General features: G+C 41.2%; 1 protein-coding gene across 8 annotated transcripts in view; it reads left to right on the top strand.

Annotated features, from left to right (window-relative positions):
• Positions 1–7,751: 7,751 nt before the first annotated feature.
• The window catches only part of MYO18A (myosin XVIIIA), a 277,949-nt gene continuing 262,512 nt past the window's right edge, over positions 7,752–23,188 (top strand). For 4 of the 8 annotated variants that reach the window (XM_063449986.1, XM_063449993.1, XM_063449990.1 and 1 more), the window contains exon 1: positions 7,752–7,867. The gene's annotated coding sequence lies outside the window, so the exon portion shown is untranslated. Of the gene's footprint in view, positions 7,868–18,166; positions 18,228–23,188 lie in introns of all 8 variants that reach the window. The other 4 variants (XM_063450000.1, XM_063449999.1, XM_063450002.1 and 1 more) reach the window with 2 other exon arrangements.

The raw sequence follows: 23,188 nt of genomic DNA, 5'->3' as shown, positions 1-23,188 counted from the left end.
CACAAAACTACCCCCAGGGGGAAACATCACCACTAGCAACCCCCAAGTGCGGACCAACCACCAATGCCATTTCTGTTCACACGAACGGGCAGGAAAACCCGGCGGAGAACTGAGGCCTACCTCAACTACCACAGTGGGTGGCCTGCATCTGAGTTTTCATCCTGGACTGCTGATATATCAGGTACAACCCAGCCCCAACACAGACCCTCTCCCTGGGAGACCGAAAAAATGGGCAGGAAGTCCCAAAAACCCCAACAGGGTACACACAAAGACACTCAGGATATTAGTGCCCTACTACAACGCCCAGCAGCACCCAAAATGGCGGCCTCGCCTGACCGAGGACAGAGCCCATGCGGTACAGATGGTGTAACAGAGGAACCCCACACACCCAGTCCCCCCACAACCCAACAAGAGGGACAAGACAAACAGGCCCCGGCCACTAAACAGGATATAGCCGACTTACTGCTGGAGATGAGGCAGATGCATGCTGCAGACATAGACTTACTGCGCACAGAACTGCAGGCAGTGACAGCCCGCACACAAGCCTCCGAGGAAGACATCCTGGACATGAGACAGTATGTAACGGGCCTAAAAGAAACAGTCCAACAGCTACTGTCATCCCACTCTACCCTGACAGCCAGGGTGGATTTGGCTGAAGAACGAACCAGGCGCACCAACCTTAAGCTAAGGGGCATCCCTGACTCCATCACTACATCTGAGTTACCCCACTACCTACGCCACCTCACCGACACTCTCCTCCCGCATAGCCAGGCGAAAAAACTTACATTCGACGGGTTCTTTCGAATCAAAAAACCCAAGCTGGCGCCAACCTCAGCATCTCAAGACGTCATTGTCCGGTGCCAATCACAGAAGGACAAAAATCGGATCCTGGCCGCAGTGTGAGATAAAACCCCAATCACCTTTGAATCATCACAATTCTCATTCTACCAAGATCTGACACGCAACACCTTACTGTGGAGACGATCAATGGGCCCAGTGACACACCAGCTATGAGAAGCCGGCATCGACTACAGATAGACAACTCCCAGAGCCCTAACCGTCAACAGAGAAGGCACCATACTAAGACTGTCCTCAATAGACGAAGCAGGGCCATTCCTCCAAGCACTGGGGATATCCCCACAATCGGGGCAACCTGCAACCTCCTCTGCCTCACAGACCTGGGACCCGGACAGAGTACAGCCCTTTGTCCCCAGAGGAAGAGAAAAGAAAGAGGCTCTAACTTGAAACATATCTGACTCTGACACTCTACCGTGCCTCCGCAATATACTAAAGAGCCATACTTTATTACAGGGGTAGGCAACCTTTTAGCAGCACTGTGCCGATATAGGATTGTGATGTCCCTTAGCGTGCCGGTCCTTTTTTTTTAAATTGAGGTGTGTATGCTGCCATATTCTGCTTGTGTTATTTTTACTGTAATTGCTTTGTATCATTGTATTTGTGCGTATATGAGCTATTATATTGTATATGTTCAGGAGTACTTTATGGTATTGTGTATGATACCTATGAATTTGGGCTGTGTATGAGGGCTGCTTGTGGAATTGTGTGTGGATGGATATGTCACATTGTGTGTTTGGTAGTGTGTGTATGTGAGGGGCTGTTTGGAGTATTGTGTGTGTGTGGATGGGTATGTCACATTGTGTGTTTGGTAGTGTGTGTATGTGAGGGGCTGTTTGGGGTAGTGTGTGTGTGTGTGTGGATGGATATGTCACATTGTGTGTTTGGTAGTGTGTGTATGTGAGGGGCTGTTTGGAGTATTGTGTGTGTGTGGATGGGTATGTCACATTGTGTGTTTGGTAGTGTGTGTATGTGAGGGGCTGTTTGGGGTAGTGTGTGTGTGTGGATGGATATGTCACATTGTGTGTTTGGTAGTGTGTGGGGGCTGTTTGAGGTATTGCATGTGAGAGGCTGCATGTGGGGTTGTGTGCATGTATGTGGATAGTTAGTGGTGTTGCGTTTGTGGGGATTGTGTGTATGTTTGTGTATGGGCTGTTCGTATTATTTGTATGAGGGGAGGGTTATTGTGCATTTCTGTCTAAATCTAGCAGTGTGGGTGGCTTCCTTGGGTTCCAGTGGGGACCAGGCCGGCCAGGTATAGCTCAAGTATAGCAGCTGCAACAGCAGCTGCGTGCTGCTCTATTACAGTGTGGATTCCCATTCACAAGTGCTGGGAGGAAGTGATCTGAGATCACTTCCTCTATGTGCCGCAATGCATAAATTGAGGATTGTCCTTTACCACCTCTTCGTATTAGCAGATATCTGAAGTTTCACTTGGACTCCTGATAGCCAGAGCCTGTTTGGCTCTAGCAGCCTTGAGTGCCGTGCAAAGTCACCTTGAGTGCCGTGCAAAGTCACCTTGAGTGCCGTGCATGGCACTAGTGCCGTAGGTTGCCTACCCCTGCTTTATTACATATTTTACGTGTTTAGTTTTAAGCTGTTTTCACAGGAGTTTTCAGTTATATGACACATAAATGCACGCCATAGTCAGACAGGCTAAAACCCACTCCCACACGGCCTCATATGCCACAATAAGAGCCCTCAATAGAAGGGAGAGACGCAAACTCCCCAAAACACCCCCCCCCCCCGGGACACCCCATATGGTTTGGCCCCAAGACTACAGACACACCATCTCCCACACAGGTCACGGACACCCCCATCATGAACTGCCAGCGACTAGATCCAAGATCTAACACCCCCACCACACTCCCTAAACTAGGCTTGTACCTTCCAGGATCACCCACGATCACGTCACGAGAGCCACGTGCTACAAAGCGAGACTCCTGCATCAGGCCCCTAAGGGACACCGGGCGACTGGCATAGAATGGGCATTCAAAGCTTAGACCTCTTTCCTTGACCATCCATTGTCAAAACTTAGAATTATTGGACTTACCCGACTATCTTCGCCCCACCACAAGCCCAGGGGTAATTAAAAACAAGCTACACATAGCGAATAGACTAGCATACCTATTAACACAACCCGCGCCCACAATCAACCTACAACCCGCTCTGAGCTCTCTGGATATCTAAATCACCTAACAGACACACCTGCTACACGTATAGCCCAGGACGAAATGACATCCACACCCTAGCACCCGCTACACAGACACTCGTAAACGTGGGCAGCACACAACCTTCATACATTCTTGAAATAAACCAGAATGTCATCCCTAATTATTGTTCCTGCCAATCTGAAAGTAACCAAGGACATAGACATGTATGCCTAGCCTGATTCATATAAAAATGTGCTATCATTGACTGCCATGATAATGTTTATTATGTACTACTTCATCAGCATATATCAGCTGTCGTGGCGATGTAAGCCTGTTTGTATATCTCAGCCCCACAAAATAAAGAATAAAAAAAAAAAAAATTATAGGACATTCTTATGATTTATTAACACATCACTGATATTTTTTTATATTTCACCTTAAAAGGACTATAGGCTTCAGGACAACTAGCCCATCCTGCATAAATAATTATATCTATCTGTCAATCCAGTCTGTCACTTAACATTTATATTTGTGGTTAGTAATCATAAAGGTATATCCTAGGAGTGCTTTTTTGACAATCTTCATTTTTGTTTTTTTATAGAAAGCAGAGTATTAGGTATAGGAGCATTCGATCTGTACCATGTAATTAGATTCAGGTATAACCGATGTATGTCAGACTTGTTTAGAATCATCTGATTGACATGTTGAACATGTAATAGTCCTGCGGAGCTTTTTGTCTTCTCTTCATTACTTGCTGGCTAATTCAGTTTTTTATTTGTTTGCTTGCTCTTTTTGTTATTTGCATCTTCAGTGCGCAGTTACCCTAGAAAGTCAAGCTGCTACTTTGTTTAAATAGAGGGCCCGGCAATAGTGGGTGAGGGGTCAAGATACGTTTACGGGGCCTTCAGTTCACAAAAAGGGAACATGTGATTCACCAGACCGGGCAACCTCCTTCCAGTGTTTCATGGTCCAGCTGACGCTCATGTCCCCAATTTTGGCGGGGACATGAGTCATCATGGGCACTCTAAATGGTCTGTGACTACACAGCCACATACACAGCAAATTGTGATGCACTGCGTGTTCTAAGACCTTGCTATCATGGCCAGCATAGTACCCTTTTAGTCATTTGAATCTCACAAGAATTTTAGTTTTGGAGATGCTCTGACCCACTCATCTAGCCATCACTATTTTGCCACGTCTATATATACCTAACCTGTTATGCAGGGGCGCAAAAAGGTAGATCCCCAAATGTAGCATTATTGGAGCTGTATTCTAAACATATAAGGGTCAATTTTGTTGTTTTTCCTGTAGTTAAACAAAACATATTTTTTTTAACTCAGCTAATCCATTGTTTTTAACTGATGCCATCCAGTATCTTAGTTTTCTGTTCTTGAAATAGGCATCCATTAAAATAAAGACCCATTAAATGAATCTAAATAAATCAACTAGACCCATTCAGTGGCTGCGTGGCTGGCCTCAAAATTAACTAACAAAGCTAAAGCTTGTGCAGTACAGGCCACTGGCGCATCCGGGGAGGGGAGGGGGTAACAGGACAATTGCCCCCCTCCCTCACCAAGGCTCTCAACTGCCGGCTAATGCAGGGCTGGCACTGTGAAAGCACCAGCCTTGCAATGTGCCTTCACGGACCGGAGGGGAGATCAGAGATCTTCCTCCCCAGTCTGCAGGCACCATGCTGGCAGCTGGCAGGGGAGAGAGAGAGGACCCGGGAGCTCAGCCTGCAGCTCCTTTGGGTCCTTCTCTCGCAAACACGAAGTGTTGCCAAGGTTACCACAGCAACGCTCCGGATCTTGCGAGAGTGAACTCTAGCCCTTGAGCTACGGGCTAGAGTTCACTCTCACCACTACGACCACCAGGGATTCCCCACGAACCACAAGTGGTTGAGAAATGTCCCCCCTCCTCCTCATTAAAGGTAAGAAGGGAGGGGGGACATAAATGTATTTATTTTTATTAAAAAAAAGAATTATAAAGAAGCCCCCTACCCTCCTCACCACACATTCACACACTGCCTCCCTACACACATTGCCCTCAAATATACACACTGCCCCCACATACACATACACTGCCCCCAAATACACTGCCCCCTCACACACCCACACATTTCCCCCCATACACACACTGCCCCCACACACATATTGCCCCCCGTACACACACTACCCCCACACACATACACTGCCCCCATACACACACTTCCCCCACATACACTCACTGCCCCCCCACATACACACACTGCCCACCCATACACACACATTCACACACTGCCCCCCCTCACACACACTGCCTCCCATACACACACTGCCCCCACACACACACCATACACATTCACACACTGCCCCCTCATACACACATTGTTCCACACACATATAAACTGCCCCATACACACACTGCCCCCACACACACCATACACACATTCACACACTGCCCCATACACACATTGCCTCCCACACACATACACTGCCCCCACACACATACACTGCCCACCCATACACACACTATGCACACCCCACAAACACACACTGCACCCCTCACACATTGCACCACTCACACACACCACTGCTCTTATGCCATACTAAAGCCCCATACTACAGCATACCCCAGGTAAGTTGTCAAACAGTTTTTAAACGGTTTGACTACTTACTCTGGGAGGGGGTTCCGGCACTCCTGGCACCATAACCACTACACAGAGCTGTAGCGGTCATTGTGCATGGATTATTTCTTTAAATAATCTACAAGTGCCCCTCCCGAGATCAGGCTCTGGATCTGCCACTGGTACAGGCATGTGGTACCTGGTGCCTTTGTTAGAGTGAAGCACTGAATAACATCAATGAAATGTAATATATCAAAACAAAAATGTAATAATCAAAAGCAAAATGTATATGCCTAATTATGCACACAATAGATTTTACTTTTTAAAGATTATATATAGATGTGCTCAGTTTACTGTTATTCTTAAAATTAGTAGGCAATGCTAGAAAGAAGGAAATTAAAACCCCTTCAGCAGATTACCTTAAAGCAGCACCAGGCTCCCTTGGCGCTGGTGACCTCTCCTCCCCCTGCCAACGTCAGCTCCCGAGTGGAGCGGAATGCGCATGCGCGGCAAGAGCCGCGTGCGCATTCTAACAGTCCTTGGGGGGACCTACTTTTATATGGAATCGATAGACGGGAAGGTTCTATGAACTAGTATGATATAAATATGGAACTTTGCACTCTGAGTAATTCATTAGTCAAACATCAGTAGGCTGATGCCTGCTGCTGATTGGTTGGAGTGCACCCTGAAACTGTCAACACATGTCAGGGAGTGGTCACTATATTACTCTGTAAATTTTTGAGATATGTATGTATCCATTTTACGCTGCTCTGTGGGGGCAGCACTATTTTAAAATCTGCTTCAATAATTGAAGCAACATTTAAAAGTAACATATAATGTCTATTTAGGGAGTATATTTACTAAACAGTGATTTGTGGTGAACCAACAACCTGGTTGAATAATTTATTCCAAAATATGTAGAATAAAATAGCTAATTGTATATAATTGTATATTTCCACTTAGATGCAAAATTGCTTGATTTGTGTAGCAGTAATAACAATTCTGAAGTGTGAATTTTAATTTTGCACCTCCTTTTTCTGATCTTTCTAAAATGCCCAAATTAACATAAAGGTCAATAAAATATATGGTATAGTACTTTAGGAGTGTGCATAATTTACAGAAATGTGCACATGTGCAGATCTGTAGATTGTAAGCTTGTTTGAACAAGATTGTCAACATGTTGTTCCTGTAAGACAAACCCATCTTGTTAAATTTGCTTGTATGTCTGTCTCCTGAATCCACTGTAGTGTGAAAAACATTTGTAGCATTATAAATAATAATAATAATACTTAATAATAAAAAGAATAGCAATAATTTAGCATCCTGGAAAGGTAGCCACCGCATCCTTGATCTGGGCTCCTGCTTATGAAAACATAGTTCCATAAATAAATTAGTTTCATGCATGTATTAACTAATGTTAAAAATATATATATATATATATATGATACAAATCTGAATCATTGCTGTCCTTGTCTGAGCTATTAATAGTAGCTTTATTTGTGGTAAAGTATTAATTAATTGTCATATTCTGACTGATGTACTTTATATATATATATATATATATATATATATATACTTCATTTATATATATATATATATATATAAAGTACATCAGTCAGAATATGACAATTAATTAATACTTTACCACAAATAAAGCTACTATTAATAGCTCAGACAAGCACAGCAATGATTCAGATTTTGCATATTCATTACTCTGACCTTCGTGCCCTGTATAAATCGTATGTGTGCTTATTTTATAGTACCAGTAGCGTTTTATACTGCATAGTGCACATGTTTATTTCCCGAATTCTTTTCAAGCAACTGTGAAATACGTGGAAAACTGCTTCAAAAGTCTATTTTATTTATTTATTTTCATAATAAAATTATTTTATTTGGTCATGTCAGATCTCACTTTTTTTTTACACCTCACTCTATTTTATAAGGTTACTAAAATGCCTTTGGTAAAAAAAACAAAAAAAAACAGACCGTGTTTTATAAAGTGGTTTCATTTAAGAACTCTATTCCATAGATACATATCCGAACATTCCACAGGTAGAAGGCTTGTCTGTGGGAGCTCAATGAGTTAACCCTGGCCTGGTGTGGTCATGTGACACGATGACATGTTGGGAAGGTGTGGCTTTAGTCTCCATTATTTCTAACAAGCTCCTGGAAAAACCTACGGGGAGGCTTGTGTTGAGCTGGTTAATGCATTTAATTCTGCAGATCTGGTATTGCTGCATGGTTTCTCCCAGGGGTATGTATACAGAATGTTTAATTATTTTTTATTAGGATATTTGCATGTTATTTTCCCCCCATCCCTTGCTAGGGTCGCTCAGTTTCCTGCTGGCTGCTGAATAGCACCAGGGATACTAACACAGTGCTGGTAATGATAGTAACCAGGATATAGTACTATGATCACGTTGCTGATGCATTGTTTGACATGATGAGTGAATGCTGCATTAATCCATTCATAGAGGTGACTGAAAAAGCATTATGGGAGATGTAGTTTTGCCACAGCTGGGAATACCTTGTCTATACCCTTGATCTAGTGCAGGGGTAGGCGTCATTTTGGCACTCCAGATGTTGTGGACTACATCTCCCCTGATGCTTTGCCAGTACTGTGTAAGAGCATTATGGGAGATGAAGTCCACAACATCTGGAGTGCTGATGGTTGCCAACCCTGGTCTACGATTTCAGACCAGATTTCAGTGCTGTGAAACCTGCAGATGACTGTGCATCATGTGAAGCGTAGTAGAGTTGGAATGTTTATCCATGGCTTACTTGTTAAGTGAGATAGGAGCATGTGTTGTATGTCTGAATTCAGTGACTTGCAGTCAGTGATGTGCTCCAGGCTGCCTTTCTAACTAGTAGCAGTGTGGGATTAAACTGATCAGTGAATGCCAGGGAGGGGCGGCAGCTTTGAATATAGATAAAACAGGCCAGAATTGCCACATCCACTAGGTTTTTCTGAGCTCAAGTCATTGCCGCCCAGACATATGTATCTTTCATATGCTACAAGAAATTGATTCATTAATTAATCGTGGATCAGTCCTAAAGGAACTGATTTGATTAGCTGGAATTCTGTTCTGCAGCAGGTTGCATATTGCACGATAGCACTTTTCACGTGCATCCTACCTGTATGTAGCAGTCATATGTGTCTACGTAGATGTGACAACTCTATCCTAGAATGATGTGTGTAGTTTAAAATGTCACCTTCTTAACAGGTTGAATTGCCCAGCCTCTGCTGCTGCGGAAATTCTTTCAGCCAAGAGTTATCAATCAGTATATTCACATTTGTCACAGACTCGAAAGTAGTGATAATATAGCCTGGCCTAAAGGATGGATATGATTCTTTTACGAACTTTTGACATGGACTTGAAAGGGACTTGAATTTGGGCTACATTGCTATAGTCTAGGATAGGTCCTTCGTTGTTTGACAAGTTCTAAAGGACAACCAGTCTTGCAGATTAGAGTGATACCCAGACTGCAACAAGGTTGAATAAACCCACAGAATAGATATGTGGCCAGTTGGGGATCCTATCACCCGTTGGGCATTTTAGAATAAGAACCCAGATATTTCTTGATGTGTCTTCAGCCCTTGTATTGAATGTGGAAGAGCGCTTGCTTTAGTAGATATCATGGTAGACGTCACTAGGAGCCATATATGTTAATATGCAAATCTAGAGATACTGTAAAAAGACACTGTGTAAACAGGATGGCCTGCTCTGGGTTCTAACCTAAATTGGTTTGTGCTCAAGGGAGCATCTGGCATGTGGATTTGCAGGTTTCTCCTGTAACACATGTTGCAATGATTTCTGATTACGTAGATTTTCGTTATTTGCTACTTGAACAACCCTTCACCACAGTCTTCATTGCAGTCACTCAACAGGACAGCACCTAGTGAATCTTAAAGCCCAGTAGGTACTAAGACACTTATTTAAATACTTCTGCGCATGCTATGAGAGCTTTGAATAGTTTCATGTGGATTTCTTTTTTTGCACATAATGTTTTTTTTAACATAATATAACATGACATACCTTCCATCATTTCTAATGGACAAAGAGGGACACTTTAATTTTATGGGTATTTCTGGGAACAGGGCTTCTCTGAGAAATTTTAGGTGACTTACTAATAATTTTATGTAACTAAAATTTAATTTAGAACAAGAACAATGGATCTAATTTACACAGACTGATTTCTAAACACGTATTCTAGTTGAAAGCTTTATTGCTGCGGAAGTCTTATACACTGCGACACACCAGCAATATGGAACTCCTAGAAAAGTGGACAGTAGGATACATTTTTGCCCAAAGTAGGGTCTGTAGGAACTGTCCCTCCTAAATTGGGTATTATTATTATTTTCTTCTTAACAGCTGATATGGCTTAAAGGGATACTCAAGTGACAGGAAAACATAGTAGTTTTCCTGGCACTGCAGGACCCTACAGTGCCCCTCTCCCTCCCACCCCCATCCCAAGTTGCTGAAGGGGTAAAACCCCTTCAGTAACTTACCGGAGTCCCTCGGCACTGGGTCAGGCTCCGCGTACTCTCCTCCCCCACTGACGTCATCCGGCGGGGGAGACCTAATGCCCGTGCACGCGCATTAGACCTCCCCATAGGAAAGCATTATTCAATGCTTTTACTATGGGGATTTTGGCGACACTGGAGGTCCTCACATAGCGTGAGGACGTCCAGCGTTGCTTAAAACACTTTTTGTGTTCTAAGAACATGGAAGTCTCCCTAGTGGCTGTCTGATAGACAGCCACTACAGGAGGACTTAACCCTGCAAGGTAATTATTGCAGTTTATTACTAATCACTAGTGGGTAGTGGGAGTTGGCACCCAGACCACTCCAATGGTCAGATGTGGTCTGGGTGCCTGGAGTGTCCCTTTAAGCATTAGCCTGTTTGGGTTGTGTATGGACTGTGTTTTTGTAGTAACACTATGTTAGGGCTACTCTCTCACTTAGATTGGATTGATTGTGATAACACAGTTTGGCTGACCAGGTATTTTTACTAGTTTGAGCAAACAAACATATGGCCAGTTTTGCTAGCCACGGGTGTGACAATTCAACAGATGTATGATTGATATAAGATAATAAGCACTGTTACTGTAGCAGTGTAATAGGATCATATCAGTGATTGAGATTATTGATTGATGCTTAACTCTGATATAGTGAAATAATTCTTATTGTTAAGATAATGAGCATACTGAAAATAAAAGACAAAAAGTGAAGTGAGTTACTATAATAATTTGCCGGGATTTTAAATTCAGGATCGTAACATTTCTTCATTTTACTGTTGTCCTTGTCCTTGCATATTTGATACAAACGTTTTAATTTGTACATTGTTCAATCTAGATTTTTATTATTAGTATTTTCTTTTGTATTATCTTCTCTTGATGTGATTAGTGCAATATACATAGTATAAATATTAAATGTTCTGCTGCTGTGATGACTTCCTCATCTCACTGATTAATAAGCATGCACAGAATTTCCAGATTAAACAAAATAAATATTAATTACCGTATTTATTCAAATCTAATGCGCACCGTTTCCAAAATTTGAATGCGCATTACATTTTGGGCAAAATTTGAAATTTTCTGGCCACTTGCATTCCCGGCAAATTCACACTGGCAAATTGAAACTGGTGAATTCACACCGGCGAATTTCATTCCTGAAATAGAGCTTAAGGACACATGACATGTCATGATTCCCTTTTATTCGAGAAGTTTGATCCTTAAGGGGTTAAAGGACCACTATAGGCACCCAGACCACTTCAGCTCAATGAAGTGGTCTGGGTGCCAGGTCCCCCTAGTTTTAACCCTGCAGCTGAAAACATAGCAGTTTCAGAGAAACAGCTATGTTTACATTGAGGGTTAATCAAGCCTCTAGTGGCTAACTCTGTGATCCTCAATGTGAAAATCGCATTGAACTCACGCTGGACGCATTCAGTAATGGTTTCCTATGGACGGTTTGCATGCACGTGTGTCTCTGGCCGCGCATGCGCATTTGGAGCTGACGTCGGCAGGGGGAGGAGAGGCTGGATTAAGGTAAGTGGCTGGCTGAAGGGGGAGGGGGGCTCAGAGGGATGGGGGACCTAATGATCCTATAGTGCCAGGAAAACGAGTTTGTTTTCCTGGCACTATAGTGTTCGTTTAAGAAAGAATAGATTTACCATGTAACACTAAAGTTGAAATACCATCAATGTTACTATGATTTATGGCAATAAACATTCTCATTGTAGCACACTGTTGTATAGTAGTTTCGTTTTGTATAAATGTGCATTACATTTGCCAGCCAAAACATTTTTCAGCTTCCAGGTTTCAAAAATTGAGGTGAGCATTAGATTTGATGACTCATTAGATTAGAGTAAATACGGTATATTTTCACAACATCAGGAAATGAGATCCTGATGGAAATCCAGGCTAGGTGCTTTCTTACATTCATTGGGGGTAGGAGAAGGGGAGAAGAAATGGGGATATGACTTCTAAAACTACACCAGCATAAATTTTCTACAAGTGAAACTGTCAATGAGCGCGCTGTATTCATGATATGAATAAATGGGCTGCTGGTGTTTTTGATGGTTATGTCTCTCTTTGCTATATACTACAGTGTTTGGCTTGGTGGCTTGCGATGCCATCATTTTGGAGTACAGTAAAACACACATTTGACTGTGGGCCTCCTTTAGGCCTCTGCATTCCAGCTGAGCTCCGCATGCCTTCCCTGCCTCTAACCTTCATCTTCTGGGAGCTTCCAAAAGCTCAGAATGGGAATGCCCTGAATTCTGCGTTCCTGTCCCTTCCTTGGTTTAACTTTTCCAAGGGTTCGTACCTGAAGATAATCCTATATCGCTATTTGAAATATTTTGGATAACGGAGTCCCTTTAATCTTTTCTAGCAATATCTTGCTCTGTCTAGGAAACAAACTCACTGTTGTTTACCCCTTAAGGACACATGACGGAAATATTCCACCATGATTCCCTTTTATTTCTGAAGTTGTGTCCTTAAGGGGTTAATGCTTTTTTTTGTTTTGTTTTTTTTCTTCTTTTTATATATATTTTTTTCTCCTTTCTCAGGCATTCTGATAACATTACTTTGTATTTCACAGGCTATTGTCATCGTGTGAGTCTGTTAGTGATGTTTCCCCCAAACCATGACTGATATTTGGCTTTTTTTCAACCTGTATGTGCATGTCTTGCTGTCAAGTCAGCTCCTGTACTCAGACAAAGCACTCAGTGGGGGTGGGGGGTTAATATAAAGCAGTTGCTGAAAGACGCCTGTATCTTGTCTTCATTCAATTTACATACACTCCTACAGGGCTTCTGGAAAAAGTCATTACTAACTTTGCTTTCAGAGAAATTTAGTTTCATGTTTGACGATTTTGGCCAGGTTTATACTGTGCACATGTGCTTTCACAGCTGACTTACTCCGTTCAGTGGTTGTTTTCCTTTGTTAATTGAGGCTTTAAACTAATTGTAGTTTCTAGACTGTGACATGCGTACCCTTGAAATCTCTTCTTTATTGTTACGCTAACTACAATTTAGTGGAACTAGAAGTATCACTATTACGCAAACCTGATGGAGAAAAATCATGCAACATTGTTATGGTAAAGGCAAATAATTTACAGCTAAAGCAATTTACAGAATTCATTAGCTTAGTGGTGGTGTCACATAGGACAAATATGTATTGCCTTACCTGTGAACTACTTTTGTGCGTCCTCATAGCTGTCTTTGAGTTGCAAATGAATTCCTTCATGAAAAATATGTCTCTTCATCAAGGTATTATGAGCTTTGTGGTAGTTTCTATTATCTTGAAGAGTAGTGTCATTCATGCTGTTTCATGAATGAAACTACAAACCTTTTGTAAGACCAGACTTTTTAGGAGCTATAAGCAGTAGTTCTGGTGTAAATAATGTGAGAATAAGCATTGACTAAAAAGTATTTGGTACTTCCTGGTATCTAAAGATTTACATGAAGTAAAGGAAATTAAGATGTAACGAAGGAGTTGTATTTATTTCCAAGTTAAATTCTACAGATGCGCAAAAAAAGGTGTTTGCCTTGCATAGTGGCCTTTTAGCCATTTTACTTAAAATCATCTCCGTAGTTACCTTTGGCCTGATCCTTGGGGTCATGAGGGTTGGCACGAGACCTGTGTCCCATGTGAATGGGAATTTAAATCTATTTCCCATTCATCACTTCTAGTGTTATTGCACTAAATTGTAAAATCCTAGAAAAAGTGCAGAACAAATGTATCATTGCTTAACGTGATTGCAAGGCATTGCTGTCCACGAGAGAGCCTTTGTGCAGTCTTCAAACCTTAGTGGCCAGCTGTCACTGAGCTTACACTCCCACTTCTTGACATGCCTTCCTCTGGGCGTTGCATTACTGATCTGGTAATTGAAAGGGGGTGCTGAGCAATTGGCATTGGCAACTTATCTAAATTTTATATATATTATTTTATAAAGGCCTGTATATATTGGTTAGTTCTAGAAAAGTATTTAGTTCATTTACCACTATTATTATTTTTTGTGCTATCTGTGCATTTTACCATCAAGGATTTTAACGTCTAAACTCTAAAGTCTAGATTAAAACAAAAAATGTCTTCTGTCAGACAGTTTTGACTAGTAATAATTTTTCTTCTGTCTCCTTGGAGTTCTTATCACCTGTATTTAAATAACCGTGAAATACATAACAGACAAGCCCTTTAATGTTTGTTAAATGCAGATGCATGTAGCCTCAGGAAAATCTTTTTGCATAAAAAGCTTTTTTTTTTTTTCCTCTCCAATGATTCAGCAGTTTGAAGGTACGTTTAGTAATAAATACATTTTGCACTATTTGGTGTCATGCAAATGTGAAAATAGTGGAATGTACCAATGAAGACTCTTATAAAACAATAAAATCTTCAATTGATGATACCAATGAGTATTTAATAATAGTCTTCACTTCTCTATTGCTTAAAAAGAGGGGTGGGGGGAAACGCATGCATCCATAGCATAGTATATTCAGACCTCACATGTCCAAAATAGAAGATACATTTGCAAACAGGCACTACATGACAAAAAATTGCACTAAAGGAGCCATGTGGCTGAAACTGGCCCCGTGTGTATGATACGTTGATTCAATATCGACATGACTCCCACAGTTCCAGATCCCACTATTCGTTCCTGGTAGTCTAGGAAAATAGCCGAGATCTGTTGTGTCAGGTGCCACAGATCTCTATAGCGTGCAATCTTGTGCAAATTCATAGAGCAGAGGGCTGGAATATTTCACATTCTGACACTTTGGGGGAGATTTATCAAAGTCATCTGAAAAGAATACTTTATTTTTGGTCTTTAATCTGTTTGTGTGTAGTAGACCTCCAAATTTAGAGTGTCTGGGGAAAAAAAAAGAAGCGAAACAGTGGGATACAATATGGCATACAGATTATGGTTAGGACACAAAAAAAAAAAAAGCAACAGACCAATAAACTGCTATTTAACTAAATTACAATTGCAAAACTTTGAGAAATCTCTATTTGTTTTGTAAAGTGAGCATGGACTATGTAAGCATGCCATAAAGAGCATAGGTAAGGTGTCAGGCTGGGGATTCCCATACCCCAGGGCATATACACCTTTTGATTCATTAACGTTTGTTAGAGGGAAGACTTGACATGAGCATACTCGGCCCCCAACACAGGTTGTTGTGGCCAGAGCAGTTTATTGTGAAACTGTCAGGCAGAGCAAGTAACTTACCCAATTCTCACCTGTGATAGCAATCAATTTGTTTTATATTTGATAAAATAAAAAACGATCAGGGATCCAGCTTGTACCACTAAAATGGAAACATAAAATGCAACATAGTGTAATACAGTTACAACTTTAAACACTCGCTTCACATTTCAAGGTTACACTCACAAGATGACGAATTAAATCAGGCCCTCAAGGTGCCTCCCCTTAGATAGGGGGGATTTTCTTTGCTGATTACCACGCCAAATCTGGTTATAAGGAAGTCCACACACTCCCAATGGTCTGGTTTAGAAAAGATTTATTGGCTTTTTAAAATTATATTCTATATATATATATACACTAAATAAAAGATAACGGTCCTAAGCGTTTCGTTCCCCTTAGGGAACTTCCTCAGGGACCAAAAATAACTATAAAATCACACACACTGCCAGCAAAGTGACAAATGCACAAATAAGCCTAATAACCCCCTCCCTCTCCTTCCCTTAAATATGGTGGATCTGGAAGTCCATTGGTGGTGTGGTGGGTGTTGTTCAATCTTCCTTTGATTGCGCTTCCTCTTCTCCGTTAATTCGTCATCTTGTGAGTGTAACCTTGAAATGTGAAGCAAGTGTTTAAAGTTGTAACTGTATTACACTATGTTGCACTTTGTTTCCATTTTAGTGGTACAAGCTGGATCCCTGATCGTTTTTTATTTTATAAGATTTTGTACATATCGCATTGGGAGGTAAGCAAGTACCCAAAAGCTAAGTTACTATTTTATTTTGTTTTCCACGGGTGTTGAGGTGGAAGTTGTATACTGTTTTATATTTGAGTTGTTTACCCTAGTGCAGGCATAGGCAACCTTTGGCACTCTTGATGTTTTGGACTACACCTCCCATGATGCTTTGTCAGCATTATGGGGGATGTAGTCCACAACATATGGAGTGCCAACGGTTGCCTATCCCTGCCCCAGTGTATTACAGACAATTCTAGGGGAAAAAAAAGAATTTAATTAGATGTAGATCATTAAAAGTCCTGCTTGTTTTAACAACCTAAAATTATTTAGTTAGCCCTCTGGGTCCCTACACTACCCTAGATGATATATGGTGTTTTCTTTGTACAGGGAGTGCAGAATTATTAGGCAAGTTGTATTTTTGAGGATTAATTTTATTATTGAACAACAACCATGTTCTCAATGAACCCAAAAAACTCATTAATATCAAAGCTGAATATTTTTGGAAGTAGTTTTTAGTTTGTTTTTAGTTTTAGCTATTTTAGGGGGATATCTGTGTGTGCAGGTGACTATTACTGTGCATAATTATTAGGCAACTTAACAAAAAACAAATATATACCCATTTCAATTATTTATTTTTACCAGTGAAACCAATATAACATCTCAACATTCACAAATATACATTTCTGACATTCAAAAACAAATCAGTGACCAATATAGCCACCTTTCTTTGCAAGGACACTCAAAAGCCTGCCATCCATGGATTCTGTCAGTGTTTTGATCTGTTCACCATCAACATTGCGTGCAGAAGCAACCACAGCCTCCCAGACACTGTTCAGAGAGGTGTACTGTTTTCCCTCCTTGTAAATCTCACATTTGATGATGGACCACAGGTTCTCAATGGGGTTCAGATCAGGTGAACAAGGAGGCCATGTCATTAGATTTTCTTTTCTTCTTTTATACCCTTTCTTGCCAGCCACGCTGTGGAGTACTTGGACGCGTGTGATGGAGCATTGTCCTGCATGAAAATCATGTTTTTCTTGAAGGATGCAGACTTCTTCCTGTACCACTGCTTGAAGAAGGTGTCTTCCAGAAACTGGCAGTAGGACTAGGAGTTGAGCTTGACTCCATCCTCAACCCGAAAAGACCCCACAAGCTCATCTTTGATGATACCAGCCCAAACCAGTACTCCACCTCCACCTTGCTGGCATCTGAGTTGGACTGGAGCTCTCTGCCCTTTACCAATCCAGCCACGGGCCCATCCATCTGGCCCATCAAGACTCACTCTCATTTCATCAGTCCATAAAACCTTAGAAAAATCAGTCTTGAGATATTTCTTGGCCCAGTCTTGACGTTTCAGCTTGTGTGTCTTGTTCAGTGGTGGTCGTCTTTCAGCCTTTCTTACCTTGGCCATGTCTCTGAGTATTGCACACCTTGTGCTTTTGGGCACTCCAGTGATGTTGCAGCTCTAAAATATGGCCAAACTGGTGGCAAGTGGCATCTTGGCAGCTGCACGCTTGACTTTTCTCAGTTCATGGGCAGTTATTTTGCGCCTTGGTTTTTCCACACGCTTCTTGCGACCCTGTTGACTATTTTGAATGAAACGCTTGATTGTTCGATGATCACGCTTCAGAAGCTTTGCAATTTTAAGAGTGCTGCATCCCTCTGCAAGATATCTCACTATTTTTGACTTTTCTGAGCCTGTCAAGTCCTTCTTTTGACCCATTTTGCCAAAGGAAAGGAAGTTGCCTAATAATTATGCACACCTGATATAGGATGTTGATGTCATTAGACCACACCCCTTCTCATTACAGAGATGCACATCACCTAATATGCTTAATTGGTAGTAGGCTTTCGAGCCTATACAGCTTGGAGTAAGACAACATGCATAAAGAGGATGATGTGGTCAAAATACTAATTTGCTTAATAATTCTGCACTCCCTGTATTTATAACTCTATTTTATAAAGATACAACATGAAACATATATAACCAGTTTTCATTCCAATGCTTGTTAGTGTTCTGTGTGGTTGGTGATCCCTACACCGGCGTTCACTCTGTGATATTTATACTTTTCGAGAAATCTCCTTAAGCCTTCAATATATGTGTACTTCACTTTCAGGCAAGCTAATAGTCTTTTGATGGACCAGATGGTTCGCTGGAATGACTGCCTGTAGAGACAGGTATGTTCATAATAATTTATCGCATGCTATGAAATATTTAAAGAAGCCGCAATGCTGCTGCATGTTTTTAGTGTTTTTTTTTTTTTTTTTTTAAAGTTCATGTTTAAGAGTTAGTTCCATTTGAAATATATGTACAGATTTTGGAACACTGTTTTGGTTCAGAGAGTCTGCTTTCTATAGCACGTGTCATCGGTCAAGGCTGTCCTATCTCCTTCTCTGGTCTGTGTGAGATTGAAATTTTATTTAGGATGGCTTCACATTCTCCCACCTAAAACAACTCAGTCGGCTACTTTAGTGATGGGCTTCCACAGTTTGGCCAGTCCTGTTTTATTCCTGGTCACCGGGCTCCACGTGATTTGACCAGGACTGCCCATCTAGAAATTTTACGTTCTCCAACCAAAAGTAACAGTCAAGTTGTCAGGAACAGAGAGAGGTTTTCTGGTATGTAGTTCATACGTCAAAGGGATGTCAGTGACCAGAAATGGAATGTCTCAAGATGTAAAAACCTCTAGAGTTGAGGCAGATGCAGGAAGCAATTCTATTTTAAAATTAAAGCGGTGTTGCTGTCCAGCTCAGCTATAATAAATTACTAAATTCCTTGAAGCTCTATGGCCACTCTCTACAGTACGACAGGGAAGGGATGTATAGATTCTGGTGTCCTGTTTAAGATCTACTGTGTGTTCACTTAAGAAAAGTGAGTGAAATCGCTTGAATTGTTGGTAAAAACTGCCTAATTTTTGTTTTTCGTCCTTTTATTTACATGCTTAACTTTATTGCTCCAGTTGAAGTAAGGGGAGAAGAACACTCTCCCACAGGGGAGAAGAACACTGTGGGACACAGTGCAAAGTGAGCTGCACTACCATTCAGTGTCTCCACCCTCTGCATTGATTCAATACATCTGTATGGGGAGATACTGATTGGCCAGGGCTGTGTTTGGGTTGTGCTGGCTCTGCCCCTGTTCAACCTCCTTGATTATCTGATCCAATCCATTGCTTTCCTATGTGAAAGCATTGTGATTGGATCAGAAAATCACTTCTGATGATGTCAGGCAAGCAGAGCCAGCAGCAGCGGAGTGGAATAAAGGTAATATTTCTCTATACTTAGGAGGGCCAAGACGGTGTGTGGAGGGGGGGAGTAGATGGTGGTTTTAACACTATATAGGGTCAGGAATACATGTTTGTGTTCCTGCCCCTATAGTGTTCCTTTAAGTAGGAAAATTTTTTTACAGAAAAAGGAAAGTGGTGGTGTGTATGTAAGACAGTGCCGTAAGCCATAGCTTTATGAAGAGCTGCTGTGTATGAATAAACCTTAACAATACCTGATAAATTCTAAAGAGCGCTTTGGCTTTCTATAACACCTTCATTAGTTACAGGATTTTATTGCTTGTATGCTACTTCTGCAACAGTTGCAGCAACTACCTGTGTGAAAACTGCACTATGTTCCTCCTTATTTCCAGAGGTTACGGGAAAAGGAAATGCTAGAAGAAAAAGTGTCTGTGAATTTTTGGGTTTCCGAAAAACTGCATTCTCCCCCCTCTTTTTTTTTTTTTTTTTTATGGAAACATTCTTTACGTTTTGCTTACTAGGTAGTAATCTTTGCAGCCAAGGGTGTTCACGCAAATGGAATCTGGTGTATCATGGCAGCTGCATTCCTCACACTGCAGAATTGTGACTTTTGGCCATTGACCCATTTGTTGAGCCAAGCCGTTCTCTAGAGAGGGCCGCGGTTCAATCTTTGGTGCCTTTTTTAGCACGAGTTGTTTATAAGTGAATTTTTATGAAGAGCAGAAAAGTCTGAGAGCAAATTCTCTGAGCAGAATAATTGCATCCAAAAATCTAGTGGTTACATACGATTTGTGAAGGATGACACCTAGTGATTCCCGCAAAGCCCACGGAAAAGACTGTCTGACCGTTACCTCTAAAGTTCGGTGTTGTGATTGCTTTTGATTTCTCATCGAATAGATGCACTGTGTGTATGTATGGGATCTGTTTTTAATTGCCATCTTTTTTTTTTTTTTTTTACTTCTGTTTTTCACATGATCTATTTTTTTTTTTTTTTCATTTTCTTTTTTTTTCTTTTCCCAGACACAGAGGAAATGGTTTTATAGAATTACAATTATGAAGACTGTAGATGCAAGCATCTCTTGTGTACAGCTATTGTTGTATAACTATAGTGCAAAACATTTTGTGAAACGACAACTTTTAACTAATGTTCTCATTATCTGTGTTTTTTTTTTAATTTGATGTCCTAGAGCACGTTTAGGATGATGCTTTGTCTATCAGAGGAAACTTCATGTCCCCAGTATTTTTAATATCCTGTTTACTTATTCTGTATATATAACAGATCTGTTCTTGGGGTGTGAAATTTTAATTATATGTATAAATCCACACCTCATTATCCATCTCAGCTTCCTGCCAATCACGGCATCAGCATTAAGAGAGGAATAAATATGGAACCGTGTCTCAATCTCCTCATTTGCAATATATGCCTTTTGGCTGTGCCTCGCCTGAACTGGATTGTTATGCAACTTTTTAAATCTTTAAAATACCTTTACAATAAACATCACATATGAAAAACGTTAAAACAAGTTTTTTATAGATTATTTTCAATGTTCTCGGAAACAGTTTGTAAGGCCAATACTGAGCCATTTTGATAAAATCATGCTTGTTGATTCTTCCTTCCCTCCCCCCTCCACTGTAGATTGCTCTTCCTTTGATTTATAAATGTTGCATAAGAGAGACTGTGCCTATACAGATAATGGTAACCCCCAAATTATATTTTTTGCAGATAGCACTGGCTGCATGCACAACTTCATGTAGGTTAAACAATTCAGCCAGAATAGCCTCAAATACAATGTAGCTAAAATTAAATAAATAAATAAATAAAAAAAAATTAAAAAAAAACAAACGATGCAGCCCATATGTAACTTTTTGTTAACTATTGGGTTTTTCCAAAATTAGATAAGTGACCATGTCAGTTCAATCATGGAATGGCTGGCTTTAGTGACCAGTAATTACCTGTACTGCAACAAAGGTTATAAATTACAAAGGTATGTTAACCAGACTTCTTAATGTCTGCGGGTCTGTTGGCACAGATAAGAGTGAAAAACAATACCAAACATTTGCATATGTTTATACTACAATAAACCGAGCACTATACAAACAGTCTGCTCTGATTCTCTTTGCACATGACATTGATAAACATCTTGTATAATCTTGGCTTGTGAGTTCCAGTTACTTGAGAGAGATTGCTAAGGATTCAGGTCTGTCTGCCTACTATATTATTATAGAGTTCTCTCTTATTATTAACCATGAGGAGAGTTTCGATGGCTTTGTTTATTGACCAATATTGTTGTTCGATGTGGAATGTTTGCTTTGTGCTTTTGTTTAAGCTGGGGCCTGTCAGCAGATGCAGCCTTGAATAAACTAATTGGGGATTTAGAAGATAGCCACGTGGATGTTTATTACCTGAATACACTTTGATGTATTACCTCCCACCCCCATGCTTAGGGCATGATATACATGTAAGGGAGGTGAGCATCTGAGCTCATGATAAAATTGGCTTCATTTCTGAGAGTGTTTTTATTTATTTATGAAGGTTTTACATGGATGAATGCATTGAGATCACTTTTGTTTTCTGCACTATCCCGAAGAGCACGTACAATCGTCTGCTGTAACACTCATGACATATACAATGCCATTAACCACTTAGCCTAATTCCTGCTTCTTTTTGAAGGAAGATTCAGCGAGGCAGATATTGCCAGAGACTTTAGGCTGGAGGCACATTTCATATTTCTGGGATGTTACCTGGAATTTGCATAGCTGTTGCACCCACTTTCTTTTAGTAATGTAGGATGGAACTTACAGTGCTGATGGTATAGGGGTTGGAGGTGGCTGAAATGAGCATCCTGTTAAAGGGATTCTCTAGTGCCAGGAAAACAAACCCGTTTACCTGGCACTGTAGAATCTTGGAGTGTCTTCCTCCCTCCTGCCCTCCTGCGACACACACCTTCAGACACTTATATGAATCCAGCGCCGATGTCCCTCGGGGACATCAGCGCAGGGTCAGGCTCCACTCTGTCGGCAGCGGGGGAGACCTAATGCGCATTCGCGGCAATTGCCGTGCGCGCATTAGACCTCCCCTTAGGAAAGCATTATTCAATTCCGGCAACGCTGGAGGCCCTTATGCATAGCGTAAGGATGTCCAGCGTCGTTTAGACGACCAAAAGTCTAAGAAGCCGGAAGTCCCTCTAGTGATTGTCTGATAGACCCCACCTGTCGCGGAACTGAGTGTCGACCAAATGCAAATATCACTGAATGTGCAGTGTCCCAAGCATAAACACTGCACATCCAGACTCCTACCACCATAACCACAATCACTGAAGTGGTCCTGGTGTTTGGAATTAACCCTCTAACCTTGATGCTAGCTATTCTGCAATATGTGCTTGAAACCAGTGGGTAGATTTGTCATGGCAAAACAGATTCTATTTTGGTGCATTCTTGATACATTCTTTGTTCCTGTTGTGACTGGTTCTTGTTTAGTACGTTGTCCTAGAATACAACTTGTTTTGCCTTGAACAAATTGATCCATGTTTCCATTGGACCCCCCCCCCCCCCGTACTTCCCTTCCCTCCTAAATATAGTAAAATCTTACCTTTTATTCCAGTCTGCTGTTGCTTGCGCCGCCCCTGATCTGCCTCCTTGGCTGTCATCATCAGAAGTGGCATTGGGTTTGCTGAATTTGTCAAGGAGGCAGATCCAATACAAGCCAAACACAGCCCTGGTCAATCAATATCTCCTCATAGAGATGTATTTAATCAATCCATCTCTATGAGGAAAGTTCAGTGTCTCCATGCAGAGGGTGGAGACACTGAATGGTAGTGCTTCTCACTGTGCAGCACTGCCCCAGGAAGCACCTGCAGTGTTTACTGCAAAAAGCCTACAGGGACTGACTGTACTCAC

Source organism: Pelobates fuscus, chromosome 1, assembly GCF_036172605.1.
Source record: "Pelobates fuscus isolate aPelFus1 chromosome 1, aPelFus1.pri, whole genome shotgun sequence".
Lineage (NCBI taxonomy): Eukaryota > Metazoa > Chordata > Amphibia > Anura > Pelobatidae > Pelobates > Pelobates fuscus.
The sequence above is the reverse complement of the archived record's forward strand: the minus strand, read 5'-3'. Positions and strand labels throughout refer to the sequence as shown.